Genomic DNA, 19,100 nt, shown 5'->3' with positions numbered 1-19,100 from the left:
CGACACTTCCCCTTGCAACTGTAACCTGAACATAAACCATTTCCTTTCTGAAGCTGGTTCTGGTTGAGTATTTTGTCTCAGCAATGAGAAAGCAACTGATAGAAGATGTCATTAAAACACGTTTTCACTACACAAGAGTAGCATAGAAATGGTCCGCAGTGCTCTAAACTCAGTTAATAGCCCACTTGGGCTGCTTTGGTAGATATGTTAATAAGAATAATTGTGGCATGAGAAACATTGCTGGGGCAACTCATCGAGCTGATTAACCAAGGGCTGGCTTCATACATAGATGCAACTCTCTTGAGGATCCTACAGCTACACTTAGATGTTCATAACTGTCCTTATTTTAAATGTCTCTCTCTCCACCTTAATGTCTATACTCACATCAATTATTAAAACCTTTTCTTAGTAAACTCCAGTTTTGTTTCAAAAGAAAATGTTGTGTTATTTAGGCAATTCATCAAATTCAGTTTAGCACATTTGGGAATTTGGAGCTGAATGAATTGGGACAAATACTGGGAATTAGAGTTGATGGAGAAGCATAGGCCTCAAGGACATGGAGTGAAGTTCGTAGCATTCCACTGTGAGCACACTCCTCAGGTCCCATCTGTAGTTCTTGCCCCTTTCCCTCAGAGCACATGCAAACCTGCTTGTGTTGCTCCCTGGCTTGTTGCAAATTTCCCACTAGCCTCAACCTCATCAGGGTGAAGGCTTGTAATGTGGCCAACCACAGCAGCTGCCTACAGCTCATGCCCCTTTGCTTACTGGCTTGAACTTGACTCTCCAGGATGGTCCAACAATTGGTCGTTTTGCACACCTGGCCTGGTGTTTGATGTGGGCCTTGCTTCTGGCCAGAAGCACCCTCCGGCGTCCCTCTCCTTTCTCATGTAGTATGTGTATTCTCCGTTCTCGTTCAAGAGAAGTCCAGACTTTCTGCAAGAAGACTCCTTCCCTCCCTTTTAGAATTTCATTGGCCTTGGACATGCCATTAGTACTTCCTTTACAGCTGCATGTCACAGATTCCTATGCAGGGTTGAGGAGATGGCTCAGCGGTTAAAGGCTTGCTTGCAAAGCCTGATGGCCCACGTTCAGTTCCCCAGTACCATGTAAAGTGAGGTTCACAAAGTGGCACATGTGTCTGGATTTTTTTTTTTTTTTTTTTGGTTTTTCGAGGTAGGGTCTCACACTAGTCCAGGCTGACCTGGGATTCACTCTGTCATCTCAGGGTGGCCTTGAACTCATGGCGATCCTCCTACCTCTGCCTCCCAAGTGCTGGGATTAAAGGCGTGTGCCACCACACCTGGCTGGATTTTTTTTTTGTAGTGGCAAGAGGCCCTGGACTGCCCATACTCTCTATCTCCTCTTTCTTTCTCAAGCAAATAAATAAAAATCCTAAAAGAAAAAAGCTTGTGTGATTTCAATCTTCTCATTTCTTATCTGCTGAAATTAAAATTATAAGCAGATTAATGGCTGAAGCCCCGTTTCATTTGTATCTCCTATGCTAGATTTTAAAATCTTTGTGGATGTATGTGTGTGTCCATGTGGGCCCACATGTGCCATACTTGCATGTAGAGGTCAGAGGATAACCTCCAATGTTCATTCTTGCCTTCCATCTTGTTTGAGCGAGGGTCACTTTTTTGTTCTATGTTCCAGAGATACTCCTGTCTCTGCCTCGCGTATGCACAGGAGCCCGCAGCACAGCCAAGGGCTGGAAGCCTGGACCCGAGGGCAGGCCATGCTGGCAGAAGAGCATGACCTCATTTATGGACATAAAGATGGTCTCCAAGAACACACACCAAAACCCATGAGAGAAGCCATCCTGGGGACCACATTGATAATGGTTGCTTCAAATTATGTTCTCTTGCCTCTTGTCTCACATCACTCCCTCCTGGGCCTGATACCAGAGGGGGGAGAGCTGCAACCGGGGGGAGGAGGTGAGGTAACAAACGAAGCACCCTCTACTCCCCCGCTCCAGCACCCCTAGACTGCCCTTGAGCTGGACGGGAGATGGAGGCAGAGCAATGCCTTCTGTACGAGAGTGCAGACATAATGCTAGCCTAGTGTAGAGCGACTCTGTCTGGGTTGCAGTGGATTTAGCCCAGGAGTACTTAGGGAAGCTATGGGATCTGCCCAGGGTTTCAGCTGGGGGCAGGGAGAAGAGTTGGTCACAAGATGTGTTTGAAAAGCTGGGGAGAAAAGGATAAAGTTGTGTGTGCGTGTGTATTCATACGTGCACAGACACACTGGATGTATGCAAATGTGTGTGTGTGTGGGGGGGATGGTGGCAGAGGTCGATTGTTGCAGTCAGGTTTGCATTGCTGGTGGAAAACACCTGACCAAGAACAGCTTATGGGAAAAAAGATTTATTTTGGCTTATTGACTTGAGGGGAAGCTCCATGGTGGCAGGGGAAAACGATGGCATGAGCAGAGGGTGGACATCACCTCCTAGGCAACGTCAGGTGGACAACAGCAACTGGAGAATATGCCAAACACTGGCAAGAAGAAACTGGCTATAACACCCATAAGCCCACCCCCAACAATACACTGCCTCTAGGAGGCGTTAATTCCCAAATCTCCATCAGCTGGGAACCTAGCATTCAGATCACCTGAGTTTATGGGGGACACCTGAATCAAGCACCACATCCTCAGACCAAACCCTTCTTGTTAGAGGGTGGAAGACCTTTTCTTCTGTGGTGTAGCCACTGGTAAGTGCTCAGTAACTATCCCTCCCCTCTTGTACCCATGCATACAACCCTAATTAAACTTAGTGGGACACACACACACACACAGACACACGAAGAAGAAAGGAAAAAATGACATCAAAGTAGCAGAGGGATTAGTTGGGATAAAAAAGAGAAAAGAGATTAGTTCAGATAAGGAGAGAAGAGTGAACAACTCCTACCAAACCAGAGATCCAGAGACACAGAGGCTCCCAAGACCGCATCACTGAAGCAGATCTAAAATGAACCCATCATGGCTCAGGGAAATTTGCGGAAGAGGGGGTGGAAAGAATGTTAGAGCCACACATTGGGTCATTATGCACAGAGACATTGCTCTTACCCATATCTGATGGCTAACCCCACAATGCACGACCCATATTCCCCAATGAGGAGGGTCCCTAAGGAGGGGGGAGGACAGGAAGGAGGCTAACGATGGTACCAGCATGACTATATACACTGTGTACATAACTAATAAAAAAGGGAGAGGAGAGTGGAGTTTAGAGAAGGGGGAGTTATGATTAAAATACATGTTTAAAATTGTCAATATTATAAAAAGAAATGTATAGTATATATACTAAGGAGTGGTGTATGATGTCATCTTTAATAAAAGAGTTTAGGCATCCAGCCGGGAAGACCGATGTTTTTGTAGTTTGTGTATGGGGGGGCGGGGAAGGAAGAGAGAGAGAAAGAAAGAGGACATCACAGTGAGATTAGGGTGCATCAAGGACATTTATTTTTCACAGAAGGGAGAGATTTTAGTTCTTTGTGTGTGAGGTCCATGAAGCTAACTGCAACTGGGATTTACAATAGCCGATCCATTCAGTGAACTGGAAAAGACACTTAAGACAATGCAGGAGAGAAAATGTGCTTTGGCATTCTTTCAGACAGCTGTCACCTGCCCTTCCCCTATGATAGGTGGAGACTGGTTCTCCCAGAGGTGGTTCTGAGAGGCTCTCAAGGATTCTCTTTTGCCTCTCGGTGTGATTCATCGACATCTTGCCTCTCCAACAACAGATCATTTGGCACTCTAAGTTAAGAATTGCCTCTTTGACTTTTACTTTTATGTTGTTAGTATTTTGTGTTAATTAGACTTGTGAATTGTTCCTCGTTTCCGTGTCCTTGTGCCTCCTGGGCCCTCACATCTAGTCAGACATGAGCGTGAAGCACTGCTAGTGTGGAGCCTTTGCCACGTGCTCCTGGAGCACAGCGAGCTGAACGTTGGCAGTTGGTGTGTTTGTTAAACGGAACAGTCCATCCTCCGGCTCTGCATGCAGCAGGGAGTTCCCTGCCCTCCTTTTATTGTTCTGGCCAGTGTGAGACCTGATGCATAAATGGAATCCATCCTCAGACATGTCTCTACATTTGGATTAACACAGATTTTGAAATGCAGAATTCCTACTTCATTTAAAATTCTGATGTGGAAACATGGTGGGCCCACTGAGAATTCTACTGGGATTGTTTATAGAAAATAAATATTAATTTTGCTAAATGGAATGCATTTGCATTTATTTTCCTAAATTACCAACAGCTTGCTTAACAAGAAGCAAAATACTCTTTGGTAAGTAACTTTTCTGTTTCTTTCAGGAGCACTTTTTCTCTCCCTCCATTTTTTCCCCCTTTCTTCTTTCCTTTCGTTTTCTTGAGACGGAGTTTCATGTAGCATAGGCTGGCCTCAAACTTGTTACAAAGTGGAGGATGGCCCTACGTTTCTGATTCTCGAGCCTCCACTGGTGTGAGGATTGGGGCGTGTGTGCACGGCTCTCACTTCGTGTGGTGTTGGAGATCGAACCCGGGGCTTTGTGTGTGATAGGTCAGCATTCTACCAAGAGCTATGTCCTAAGCCAGAGGCTTTTGTGTTAAATACACACACACACACATGCACACATGTGCACGCGCACACACACACACACTTTGGGGTACCAGCTAAAGAGAGAGAGAGAGCCATTATTTATGCATTCATTTTGGCTAACTTTCCATTGCATCAAGTACTTGGGACAGTGTCTCATGCACCCAAGAAACAGTTGACTATTTCAACCGGTAAAGAAGAACAAGCCACTTTGAGCTTCACACTATGCATTACGTCCCAGACAGCAAAAGGAAAACTAGCTGAGAGCACTCAGCTCCCTGTGGTCTGTTGTCCACACAACCAGGAAAAACGACAGAGAAACACACAGGGCTGGGCCACGGTGTCATGAGTTGTGGGATTTCCCCATTGCAAAGGAGCCAGTTCTCCGCTGCTGCTGAGCAGATTTACAGTCTGCCTCTCTACTTTGAGGAGGGCAGGCCAAGACGCCTCCTCCCTCATCAGAACCTGGGAGGCAATGAGAAACTTCCCCATGCCAGCTGCCCTGGAGAGAGAGAGGGAGGTGAGTAGCTTAGACTTGCAGAGACTCTGACTGAGCTCCAGTGCTTTCCTGTTCTGGGAAGGCCATGAAGAGATGACCTATGGTTCAAGCTTCTTGCATGGTATATGTAGCAGACAGCTTCAGGTTCACTGAGATGAACGCCCACACCAGGCACAGTTATGGAGGAAGGGATATTTATTGAAGCTTCATATCCACGGGAAGTTCCATAAATGGCAGAAGAAGCTGGCCTGCCTTCACAGGACCAAACACCCAGAGAGAAGCACAAGCCTAAAAGTCAAAAGCCACACAGCACAGCACACTTCAAGAACTCCAGTTAGGTGCACTTTGCATCTCTTTGGATTGAAATCTCAAACCCACCACCACACCCGAAGATCCGCCCAGTGACACTGCCTCCAGCCAGGTGGCTGCAGATGCAAACTACAACCTAATCAAACACTGAATAAATTGGGGGCCATCTATTCAAAGTACCACAGTATATGTGCATATATGCAAGGCTAGCAGGGTGCATGGTGGAGTGGATTCCTACAAAATCCTTTCACTAAAACCTTTTTATTTACTACCTTAATACATATAACATATATGTATATATATATATATACACATATATATAGGGCATATTTATATGTATATATGATCATAATCCCTCCCACCCCTCTCCTTTATGTCCCCTTCTATCCCCCATCCTCCTCTAAACCTCTTCTTATTTCCAAGTAGTCCCTCTTCTATTTTGATGACATTATTTATTTATCTTTGCCCATATACTAAACAGGTCTTGAGTAGGTGGCATCAGTCACTGTGAGGTCAAGAATGCAATGGCACTTTGTGTCTGGAAGATAGCATTTCAAAGCACTCCTCTCCTTCCTTTGGCTCTTACGTTCTTTTTGCCACCTCTTCTTCTGTAATTGTCTCTGAGCCTCAGAGGATGTGGCAGAAATGTCTCACTTTGTGCTGAACACTCCAGTCTCTTCTAGCACTTTGATGAGTTTCAAGTTTCCCTAGTAGTTAACACCGTCTGAAAAGAGAAGTTTCTCTAACCAAAAACGAGAGTAGCACTAATATATGGGCATAAAAGTAAGGATTTAGATGGCAATTCGGTGGGCATAATATGTTCATTTAGCCAAACAATAGTGGTAGCTTCCCTCCAGGGCTTATGACCTCACCACCCACAGGCGTTGGACTACATTTTCATGAACTTCCTCTCATGGATTAGGCCTAATGTCCAATCAGAGAGCAGTTGGCTTCCCCTCTAACAGGCATACCTCCATTGTACCAGTGGGTACATTTTCTGAGCTGGCCAGCCATGTAGCTCGCAGGGCTCTCTGCCGTTAAGGCCACTAATGGGTTTTCTCTTCCAGCACTCTCCATAGCACTTTCTGGCACTATGACATCTCTATCACCTTTCAAGACTCGGGGACCATTGCGGAGAATGAGGCAGAGAGGACGTTTCAGCCAGAGTTGGGGAGGAGCGCTTTGGCGGGCTGGGCTCTGGATACGAGGTGGCCATCGCGTTCATGACCTCAGCGTGTGCTGTCACCTGCACCAGAGACGCACAGCGACGGTCCCATCAATATTCTGAATCAGATCACGGAGGAGGGAAAACACAGAGTGGAAGCGGGACTAGCTGGAAAGAAGAGTTCAGTGGGCTAAAGCAGGGGTGGGTAACAGAAAGTAACAGGGGGATTATGATTAAAAAGAATATACGCATGTCTGAAAATTGTCAACAGGGCTGCAGAAGTAGCATGCCAATAAAGTTTATAGTGATCTCTGCAAAATGTGCACTCTGTTCCTGGCTCTCTCTTGGCCCCTGACTGGTTGCTAAAGGTGGGAGCAGCGGGTCATTGGGTACAGGCCACGACCAAGAAGAGCTGTCACAAAGTCTCTTTGTGTAACAGGGCTGGCTGGAGACCAGGAACACCCCCAGCCCAGCCCAGGAACTCCTGCACAACTAGCTGGCCTGAATAAAACAACAGGTCATTTCACGCCCTATGGGATGCTTGCAGAGGACATTAAACACAGGTGTGTAGGGACAGAGGGCGAAAGCCCAGCCATTTTCCAATTAGCAGCCCCTTGGTTTTCTGAAACCCAATCACACGGAGTGAACCAGACGCCCTTGTCTGGGGCTTTGTATTCAACTCAGGATCCAACTCTCAGTGGAAAATTAAAAACAAAGTCATTATTATATATTAGATTTATTAAAAATGCAACTATTACCAAGAGCCTGTGGGCATGTGTGGAAAATGCTGTAATTAAATTAAATTAAATTAAATCCAGCAGTTAGAAGTAACATTTTCCATAAAGGAGGAGAAGGAGGACAAAAAAAAAAAAAAAAAAATCAGCCCATCAGAGAATTCCAAACCAGAAAAGTGGAAGAAGTGGCCAGGATTCTTCTAGAAGGAAGATGTTATAACTGTTATTATTATTATTATTGCTGTCTGAGATAATGGAAAAGTAATATATAAATTTGGAACAAGATTGGAACTTTCCAGGCATTGGGAAATAATGTTTATTTGGAAGAAGGTGAAAAACATTAAAACCAGAAATCGATGAACTTCTATTCTAGAACGAGAGCTTATTTGTAGTGACTGTCAAGGGCAATTATTCACAGAGTGAGTGGCTGTTGGATCAGTGGAAAAGCAGTGTAATTTTCATATTGCCTAAGACTAGGAGGATAAAATTACCTGCTGGGAGATTCAGCCAACATACTTTATAGCTGAAGGAATTCAGGCCATGGTAGGATGATAGATTATGGGTAAGATTCGAACATGAGACTTGTCTTTAAGAATGGTGATGTTGGGCTGGAGAGATGGTTTGGGGATTAAGGTGCTTGCCTGCAAAGCCTAGGGACCTGGGTTTGATTCCCCAGTACCCATGTAAAGCTGGATACACAAAGTGGCACATGCTCTGGTTTGCCCACTCTCTCTCTGTGTCTGTGTGTCTGTCTGTCTCTCTCTGCTTGCAAAGAAATAAAAATATTTCAACAAGAAGAAAGGTGATGTTGGAGGATAGATAAGTGGCTCAGTGATTAAGGGAACTCACTGTCTATCCATGGTCACATATGTCCGTAAGCCCAGTCTACAGGATGTGTGTGTGGGGGGCGTATGTGTGGGGCAGGGCAGAGGGAGACCTGAGGATCACGGGGGCTCACTGAAGCTCCAGGTTAAGGAGAGACCATAGACCAAGGAAGGAAATATGTGAATGAGCAGTAAGAGGACCCTGGTTGTTCTCCTCTGACCTCCCCATATCTGAGTCTGCACACACACATTCATACGCCATACGTTTCTCCCTCTCTCTCTCTCTCTCTCACACACACACACGCACACCAGGGAATGCTGAGGCTGGGGAGATGGCTTAGAAGATAAAGTGCTTGCTGTGTAAGTACGAAGACCTGGGTTCAGATCTCCAGCCCTCACATAAAAGCCTGGTGCAGCAGTCTACACCTTCAGAACAAGCTCTAAAAGGCAGAGACAGGAGGACCTCTAGGCTCTCTGGCTGGCTAGTCCAGCTGAATTGGTGATCTTTCTGTCCGGGACAATAAATAAAGTGGAACGTGACTGAGGAAGACATCTGACTTCAACCCGTGGCCTCCACATGCATGTGCACACACATCACATACACACACCCCCATACATGTCCTTATACAAATACAAACATGCATACTTAACACTCCCCCCCCCAAAAAATAAAGAAAAGTGATTCTTGTTTCCAGATGCCTGACCCTTGATGATGGTAGAGAAAAGCAAACATGCCGAAGCCTACATTGATTGCATCTAAGTTTTCTTATCTCTTTCTGCGCTGTGTTGCTATAAAGCAGTTGGATTGTTCCCACAAAGGTCTGTCAGAATGTCCCCAAATCGCTCCCAGCCCACTGGGTTGCTGGTCTGCAATCTTTGTTGTCTGATCTGTTGGCCTCGTCTGCAAGATCAACATTGGCTACAACTGGGCTGTTGTTTCAGAGACTAGGACAAATGAAGTGGTCCAGGCTGCTTGAGGGTGAGATCAGGGCACAGTCAGAACTTTGGGGTGACGTTCTCTGAAGTGTGTGGTCAGAGGACACCCCCGGCCGGGGGCAGAGGAAGCCATTGCTTTTCTACAGGGTTGGTGTTTACTGACCCCGGCCGCTGGAACTAGTATATTTGTTTTATGTCAGAGGCTTCCCTTTTCCCATATCTGGACATTTTTTATCTTGAATTCTACCAAGGTTGTCTCTCTGTTGCCAACTAGCTTGTTATGATTTGGTGGGACTTACTGATCAATATGAGCATCAGCTTTGATGGGTTCATGCTCAGTCCAGATTATCAAGTTTGAGTGAGTCTAAATGACTAAAACGTTCAACTGGAGAGTGACCCTGGCTTGTCATTTGGCCGTGGTGAGGATTTGGGAAGGGCCTGAGGAATCAAGGCCTTGTTTGATGTCATGTAATTGAATGAACACCCTGGCCTGTTTGAACATGCAGAGAACCTGATTACCAGATGCGGAGCTTTGAGCAGGTTTTTTGTTTGCATTCTTATGTAGGGTTTTAAAAATTATTTTATCTTATTTTATTTTTTACAAGACATTACTGTCAGGATGAGGCAGTTTGATTTCAGATCTTGATTCAAGTCCAGGTTAGATTTTAGTTTTTTCTTGAAATCTAGCAACATGACAGAAGTTAAGTTTTAGAATGGGAGGCAAATTGGATTGTATCAGTCACTTTTCTCATTGCTGGGACAAAACACCCATCCACAAACAGATTATGGATGCGAAGGGTTTATTTCTGTGTTACTGTTTTGAGGGAGGGTTTCTTAATGGTGGGGAGGTCATAACAGGAGGAGACATCTGTTTGTTGCATCTTCACATTAGTAGGGAGGAAGTGGCAAGAGTGGAAGCTGAAGGCAGCATGTGAAGCTGGGCTGTAGCACCCCAAGACCTGCCCCCAGTGACGTACTTCCTCCAGCAAGGCTCCATCTTCCAAAGGCCCAACAATCTTCACGAGCACTGACATCAGCTGGGGATTAAACTTTCAAGTGCTTGAGGCCATGGGGGACATTTTACATTCAAACCACCACACACATCAGTGTTTTCAATCAGCTGCTGTCAGACTTATAAAACCACTTGAAAAGCTGAGTAGCCATTCAACTTGACTCATAGTATGGTTGAAGAACCATATAAATTATCAGTGGAGATTGGAAAATTTGAACCTGCTCCCAGAAGTTTCTTTTTGATTTGTCCTTGCTTCTGTCAAAAAGTAGGAAAGAACATAATATTATACGTAATATATCACCTACCTTTAAAATATTTTTCTTTCTAGGTTTCTAATAATGGTAGAAATTATGTGGGAGGAAACATACATATGGCTTAATTATTTACACTATGTAGAATTTTCTGTCTGATGCCCCCATGGGGAACAAACGGGTTCATACGCTGGCAGTTTCCAGGGAGGCGTGCAATTGTGCATCTCTATTTCCACTCTTGTGTGGGTCTCTCAATGCTAGTGGGAAGACTATGTGACTCTCCAAGCCTGTTGTTGAGCTGCCTTTCCATGTTGGTAGGAGCAGCAAGTCAGGGGAGAATTAGGTTCTGAGGAAATGAGCTGTGGCAGCAGATGCGACGGCGGATGGAGGAAGGATAGGTTCAGCAAGTGGTCAACACAAACGCTCACGCCATGAGCAGCGTGAGCCGTGTGGGGCAGACACACTGCTGCTAGTTACCCGTGCCATTCACAGCTTTGAAGCCAAAGGGAAAGAGCAGCACAAGTATCACCAGCCAGCCCTCCTCCTGATTACGGCGGCCGGTGACATGGCTTTGATCAGGTGGAGAGCCGAGCTAATCCGCACAGACCAGGACAGTTCTATCTCCTTTGCATTACAATTAGGGTATTTCTCAAGACATGGAAGATGGCTTTGAACATGGTCTTTTGCTTCTCAATTCCGTGAAGGAAAAATATCGAGACGACAGATTTTGATTTGAATCCCAACTCTGTCATTGGCCAGGAGTGCGTGTGTCCCACATGTATTTCTCGAACTATTTCAGCATGGATCCTCTCAGTCATCGAAGCCAAGGATCATGGCGGCGCAGTCTTCTGTACAGCTATGAAGATGAAATGAAATGAAACCTCCAAAACATGAGTTTTCTTTTCTTTCTTTCTTTTTTTTGTTTTTTCGAGGTAGGGTCTCACTCTAGCCCAGGTTGACTTGGAATTCACTATGGAGTTTCAGGGTGGCTCAAACTCATGGCAATCCTCCCACCTCTGCCTCCCGAGTGCTGGGATTAAAGGCATGTGCTACCACGCCCGGCTTGATGAGTTTTCTTTTTACCTGCTTCTTTTTGTGTTTGCGTGTGTGCATGCATGCTCATATACATATAGGTGCACACACATGTGTGTCTGTAGACGTGTATCCATGTGCGTGAGTGTGCATGTGGGGGCCGGAAGTCAGCTACAGGCATGTTCTTTAGTTGCTTTCTACCTTACTTTAAAATTATTTTTACTGGGCAGGAGGGATGGCTTAGTGTTTAAGGCATTTGCCTGCAAAGCCAAAGGACCCAGGTTTGATTCCCTAGGACCCATGTAAGCACACGGGGGGGGGGGGGCACATGTCTGGAGTTCTTTTGCAGAGGCTGGAGACCCTGGTGCACCCTCTCTCTCTCTCTCCCTCTTTCTCTGCCAAATAAATAAAAAAATATTTTTAGTTATGAGGGAGGCAAGTATGGACAGCAAGAAAGAAAAGAGAGAGAGAGAGAGAGAGAGAGAGAGAGAGAGAGAGAGAGAGAGAGAGAGAGAAAACAGGGCATCTTGCCACTGCAAACAAAGTCTAGCTACATGTGTCACTTTGCGTATCTAGCTTTATGTCGGTGCTGGGAAGTTGAACCTGGGCTGGCAGGCTTTGTAAGCAAGCACCTTTAACTGGTGAGTCATCTCTCCAGCCCTTCACTTTAGTTTATGAGACAGGGTCTGTTACTAAACCTAGAGCTCACCAATTCAGTTTTACAAAATTTTACATAGTGTGGAACTGTAAACAAAGAGTTTCCTTTCCTTTCCTACCTTATCCCGCAAGTCCCCAAACCCCCTGTCTCTGCCTCCCCAGTACTGTGATTACTGGCGCATGTTGCCACGCCTAGCTTTTAAGTGGGTACTGGGGGTCCAAACTCAGGGGCTCAAGCTTCCGCAGCAAATCCTTGACCCACTGAGACATCTTACCAGCTGAGCTTTCATTTTTTTTTTTTTTAAATATCTTTTATTTATTTATTTTCAAGGAGAAAGAGAGAGAGAATGGGAGCACGAAGGAGTTTTACTGCTGCAACTGAATTCCAGGTGCATATGCCACTTTGTACATCTGGATTTATGTGGGTACTGGGTAATCAAATCCAGGCTGGTAGGCTTTGAAAAGAAGTGCCTTTAACCACCAAGCCATCTCTCCAGGCCCAGAGCTTTCATTTTTTAAATTATATCTATAGTAGAAAATATGTATTTCCATTAGTACTTGGTATCTACACAGATACATATAACTAGTAAAAAATGGATGAAACAATGCTTATTACATGTGGTAGGCTATGATATTTTCTGTTACATGTGGAAGACTGTTCTATTTCACATTAAAAAATTCTAGTCATGACATACCAAATGAATTTTACAGCTCACCAATGGGTTGTGGCCCAGAGTTTGAAAAACATGGGCTCAGCACTTAGCACATTGTCTAGTACACAATCATCAATCCGTGAGGGATAAACACTGCTCTAGGGAGTGGATGAGGTCATTTCATAGGTTTACTGAGGAATAATTCTTCAGCCAGAGCAAGTCATAGTGAAAAGCTACAAGTTTCTTACGGAGAGAAGCATGGAGCTGCCAATATGAACAAGCCCTTTCTCTCCCTTCCTTCTGAGTCAGGCACCAAACTGGGACAAACTAAAGTCTTTTCCATGGAAGTAATTTAATTATAATGTCCTAACATAAAGACTAATTTCAAAATGTTTAACATTGCTAATGTTGGGGCAATAAATAGTTAAAGGGGGAATAGGCCACGAGGATTTTGAATGCAAAATGTCCCCTGTAGATTCAAGTGTTTAAATACTTAATCCCCAGTTGGTGGCGCTGTTTGGGATGGTTGTGGAACCATTGGGAGGTGCAGCTTTGCTGGAGGAAGTGGGTTACTGCAGGCAGGCCTTGAGGCGCCACAGCCCAGCTCTGCGGGCTTCCCCTCTACCACTTCCATGCTGATAGGAAGGCGTGACACTGGCCATCTACTCCTGCCATGTTTGCTCTGCTATGATGAAACTTCCCGCTCTCTCTTTTTCTTTCTGGAGCTTTGCTAGATATCATAACAAGCTTCTCTCTCTCTCTCTATGTTTTTATTATAGTTGTGTCACATGTAACACATGTGTATCACATATCACAATACATATATGTATGAATATGAAGTGAATTCTTGTGTGTGGACATACATATGTTTACATATAAATTGTGACACACTGTGATTGTGAGAAAATCAAAATTGCTCTTTACTAGTAAAACACGTGCAGTCATGTCTACCTCTCCTTTTTTCCTAGGTTAAATTTGGTTTCTCATTTTCTATTGTTTCAATAACAACTTTCTGCAAAGGTAGACGTCATGTGTGCTAGCTCAGTCTTGGGGCGTCAGAGGTCTCGGCTCGTCTTGTGGTGGGTTCCTCTGCCTTCACCTTCTCATGACACTGGGCTCTTGCCCTTTTGCAGTCTCTGGGGCGGATCAGGTTCCAAGTTCACTCTGGCTCATGGTTGTAGGACAGAGGTCCTCGCTTTCTTGCTGACCAGCACGGCGCCCATGTCTGCTCCCAGAAGTTGCCTGCACGCCCCTTACGCTTTCCCCATGGCCCGTGTAGCAGGTTGTGCCTGAGACTCTCCAGCCTTAAATTCCACTTCCCCTTCTGCCGAGGCTCTCTAGCTGCAGGAATTCTTCTGCCTCTAAAGGGTCATGTAAATAAACCAGATCAGGATAACTTTCACACAGCCTCCAGCCTCTTTTCCCATATAATGTAACTAAGGATTCAGACATCAGGACGTGGGCATCTTTGGGAGGGGCATCGGATGTTGTTAGGGATCTGTTTTCTCTTGAGATAGATGAGATTTTTCTTGGCTGTTAAATATCCAGAGTTAGTGATTGGATCTTATAGCATTGTTGACTAAATCTTAAACCCAGAATTTTCGAGGTGGACAATAGCTTAGATTTGCAAAGGTTCAGTTTCATCGCATTACAGATGAGGAAGCTAGGCAGACTGGTGTGGTGTCAAGAGAGGTCAGGGCAGCCCTACGTGGCCTCATCATCCCTTACAGGTGAAGCGAGATGGACTGGTGTAGTCTCACAGGAGGTCACTGGACTCTCCTTTGTTCCATCTTCATGGCACAGGTATTCCAGATTACCAATGGACTATATTTTGGGGAGTATATAATTTTTGGAGTATTTAATATTTCTTCCTTTTTGGAGTGTGTTATGTGTTTGGGGTATGAACATGTGTGTGCATGTTTGCATGTATGTAGGTGTGTGTATGTGTGTGTGTATGTGTGTGTTTTCAGGCCAGATGTATTTCCCTCTCCATCTTATTTACTGAGACAGGATCTTTTTGTGAACCACAAACTCACCAATGTGGCTGGTCTATCTGGATAGCTAGTCAGTTCTGTCTCAGTCTTCCAAGAGCTGGCATTACAGATGTGTGCCACCCATGCCCAGTATTTATGTCGGATCTGGGAGCTGAACACAGGTCCTCATTCTTGTATGTGAATCACTTTATTAACTAAGCTATCTACAGAACTCCTTTCTTTCTCTTTTTTTAATAGTTATTTTTAAACTTATTTATTTGAGAGAGAGAGAGAGAGAAAGAGAGAGAGAGAGAGAGGGGAAGAGGATGGATGCACCAGGGCCTTCAGCCACTGCAAACAAACTCCAGAAACATGTGCTACCTTGTGCATCTGGCTTACGTGGGTTCTGGGGAATTGAACCTGGGTCCTTTGGCTTTGCAGGCAAGTGCCTTAATTGCTAAGCCATTTCTCCAGTCATCATTATTTTAAGAATATTTTTTAGTTAGGACACAAAATAATGAGTTATGTCTTTTATACATATATTATTGTATTTTGCTCATATTCATCCCCACTACCCTCTCTTTTCTCCTCTTTCCCTATCTTTAGACCACTTCTCCCTGCATAGTTCTTCTACTTCTAAATCCTCTCATCTATCTATCATCATTTATTATTTATCTATCATCTATCCATTCTCTATCTATCTATCTATCTATCTACCTACCTACCTACCTATCATCTATCTGTCTATCATATATTTTCTATCCATTTGCATCTAGATCTAGATCCGTTCACTTGTTGATGGGTATCTAAGCTCATTCCATATCTTGGCTATTGTGAATAGTGCAGATTCTAGGTTCCCCACATGATGGCAATTGGAAATTAAAGCTTCCTGGAGGCAGTGTATTGTTGGGGATGGGCTTATGGGTGTTATAGCCAGTTTCCCCATGCCAGTGTCTGGCACACTCTCCTGTTGCTATTGTCCACCTTGTGTTGGCCAGGGGTGATGTCCACCTTCTGTGCATGCCATTGTTTTTCCATGCCATCTGCCCCTCGAGCCTGTAAGCCAAAATCAATCTTTTTGTCCCACAAGCTGCTCTTGGTTGGGTGATTTCTACCAGCAATGTGAACCTGACTGCAACAGTGCAGTAACAAATATGGTTATACAAGTGTCTCCAGTACCTTCCTGAAAGTTCCAGGATGCATACCCAGCTGGATCCTATGGTGTTTTTATTTACATGGTTGCATCAGCTTACAATCCAACCAGAAGTATAAAAGAGTTCCTTCTCTTTATATCCTTGCCAGCATTGGCTACTGTTTGTTTTTATCAATGATAGCCATTCTGATGGGATTGAGATGGAATCTCAGTGTAGTTTTAACTTATACTTTATTTTCATATGATTAGCTGGTATTTAGTATGTCTTCCTCTTGAGAACTGCTTAATTAATTTGCCCACTTATTGACTGGATGATTTGATTTTTTGGTGTTTAAGTATTTTGTTGTTTAGGTTCTCTATATATTCTGTATATTACTCCCCTAGCAGGTGTATATCCCTGGCAAGGATTTTCTTACATTCTATAGTCCATCTCTTCACTGTGATAATTTCTTTTGCTGTGCAGGAGACTTTTAAATTCATAAAATCTCATTTGTCATTTCTTGCTACTATTTCCTAAGCTTAACCAGAATCCCTTCCCATGTCTATATTTTGAAGTATTATATCTGTGTTTTCTTCTAGCAGTTTCATTTTTTAAAACTCTTACTTATTTATTTGAGACAGATACAGAAATAGGGAGGGAGGGAGGGAGAGAATGGGCACACCAGGGATTTCAGCCACTGCAAATGAACTCCAGATATGTGCACCTCCTTGTGCATCTGGTTTACATGGGTCCTGGGGAGTTGAACCTGGTTTGTTTGGCTTTCAAGTGCCTTAACTGCTGAGCCATCTCTCCAGCCCAGTTTCATTTTTTTTAAATGTGTGAATATCCAGTTTCCTTATAACCATTACTTGAGGAGGCTGTCTCTCCTCTAATGTATAGTTTGGGCATGTTTACCAAAAATCAAGTGACTGTAGCATGTAGGTTTATTTATGGTCTTCCATTCCATTGGCTAATGTGACTTTTTGTGCTAGTACCATGCTGCATTAGTTAGTCCAGTCTGGCAGTATAATTTGAAGTCAGGTATTGAGATACCTCCAGCACTGTTCTTCCAGTTTACGCTTGCTTTGATTATTTGAATCTTTTTTTTTAACTTTAATGTGACATTTAACATTAAAACATTTTTTTTGAAGAATGTCACTGGAATCTTGGTGAGATTTTATTGAATCTGTAGATTACTTTTGGTAAAAAAGCCATTTTCACAGTTTTAATTCTACCAATCCATGAACAAGAGAGTTCTTTCCATCTTTTGTATTTTCTTCAACTTCTTTCTTTAATGTTTTAATTGTAAAAGCCTTTTACTTCCTTGGTTCATTTTATTCCTAGGTATCATGAGTGGAATTTTTCTCCTTATTTCTTTTTCACAAAGTTTCTTTTTCTTTTCTTTTCTTTTCTTTTCTTTTTTTTTTTTTTTTTCGAGGTAGGGTCTCACTCTAGCCCAGGCTGACCTAGAATTCACTATGTAGTCTCAGGGTGGCCTCGAACTCACGGTGATGCTCCTACCTCTGCCTCCCAAGTGCTGGGATTAAAGGCATGTGCCACCACACCCGGCTCCAAGTTTCATTATTGATACTATATTGTAGAAAAGCTAATGATTTCCACATGTTGGTTTTGTATCCTGTACTTGATTGAAAGTGTTTTTCAGATCTAAGAGCTTTATGGTGGAGACTTTAGAATCTTTTTAAGTAAAGGGTCACATCTGCAAATAGGGATAATCTGATTTGTTCCTCTTGTATTTATATATCATTCATATTTATTTCTTTTATTCCATTTATTTCCTTTTTATAACACATAGTAATCACTATTGTTTCTGAGGTTAGGGAAGCAACAGAAAATAAAAAGCAAAATAATGAAAGGCTGAGACAAGCTTAAAACAGTTGAAGAGGGTGATTTTTATATGAAATTCTCAATCCTGTGCCCGAGCTGCTTCAGGTTGAAATAAAGACACAAGGCCAATAATGGTCCTTTGTTGTAAATACCAATGGAAAATAGAAAGATTGTCTATCTATCTATCTATCTATCTATCTATCTATCTATCTATCTATCTATCATCTCTCTCCCATCAATTTTTCTAGCATCTATCTTTCTATGTGCCTGTTATCATCCATATATCTTCCATATATCTGTTTCTATCTCTCTATATATCTATCCAGCCATCCATCCATAGATTGCTCTTTCATTCTCACTTCATTTAATCTATATTTATTGATGGCTTATGTGGCTGGTGCTGTACCATAGGTGGGATACATTGAGGAATAAGGTATATCCTCTGTTTGCAAGAGGCCCACAATTTAGCTGGTGACTCAGATTCTCAAACAGATGAAACAGCCTGTTGCTCCACAGGCATGGGGCTGAAGGCATGGTACTCAGAGAATCCGGCTGTACGAGGAGGCAATAGGAACCAGACACCTCTCCCCTGGACTTCCTACATGGGACACAGCTCCCCCATCACCACCTGCTACCCCACTCACAAGGGAGAAGCAGGAGAGAAGAATCGGAAATGTGGGGAATGAAGAGAGTACTCAGGGAACTTTTGTGTTACCATCTTGCAGGAAGGGCAGTGTTTACAGTTTATGGAGACTGCTCATCTGCCCCAGGAGTGGCACAGAGGTATATGTTTTCCCCCAGTGCCAAACAAAGGAATCTTCAAGACTGTCATTTGTACCTGTTATAAGGCAGGGATACTGGCACCTCGGAGTTGAAGGGCAACCCTGGGACAATGAGAGGTGGCAATCCACATACTGCAACCTGAAAGGACACTTGCTGGCCTGCTGGGATTCAGAGAGGTCTAAGTGAGTGGAACACAACCTGTGGAAGGTGCTTGGGCTCCAGGTTTTGCTTACACTCCATCTAAGACAGCTGTCCATAGGATGAGGGGACTCTCTGTCAGCAAGGGGACATGAAGACCGTAAGTGCTATAGTGACATGGACCATAAGTGGTAATAGTGGGAGGATAGAAGCGTGGATCCAGAGTGGGATTTCCCACAATCAACTGAAGTGGTCCCTATGGGGTCCTCAAGTCACCATGTCCATAAGCTTCACCAAAGAATAATCTTTGGACATTTTCAAACACGTCTAGTCTTTGTGGATGGTCAGGATTAGCTAGAAAGAAAATTGAAATGATCCCAATTAAATAAGGAGGTGCTCATTACTCACCAGTACTTCTAACCCCCTTCTATGTTTCCATCCCCAGAGAATCCGAACCCAATGAGAAGGGTGGTGTCGGAAGGAAGATGGCTCTTCTTTTCCACTCCAAGGCCCTCCAGCCATAGCTCTCACCTGCAGTGAGGGAGATTTGAATCAGACACATGCCTCGCCTTATTAACAGGACTGAAAGT

Source organism: Jaculus jaculus, chromosome 1 (assembly GCF_020740685.1).
Source record: "Jaculus jaculus isolate mJacJac1 chromosome 1, mJacJac1.mat.Y.cur, whole genome shotgun sequence".
NCBI classification, from domain to species: domain Eukaryota; kingdom Metazoa; phylum Chordata; class Mammalia; order Rodentia; family Dipodidae; genus Jaculus; species Jaculus jaculus.
The sequence above is the reverse complement of the archived record's forward strand: the minus strand, read 5'-3'. Positions refer to the sequence as shown.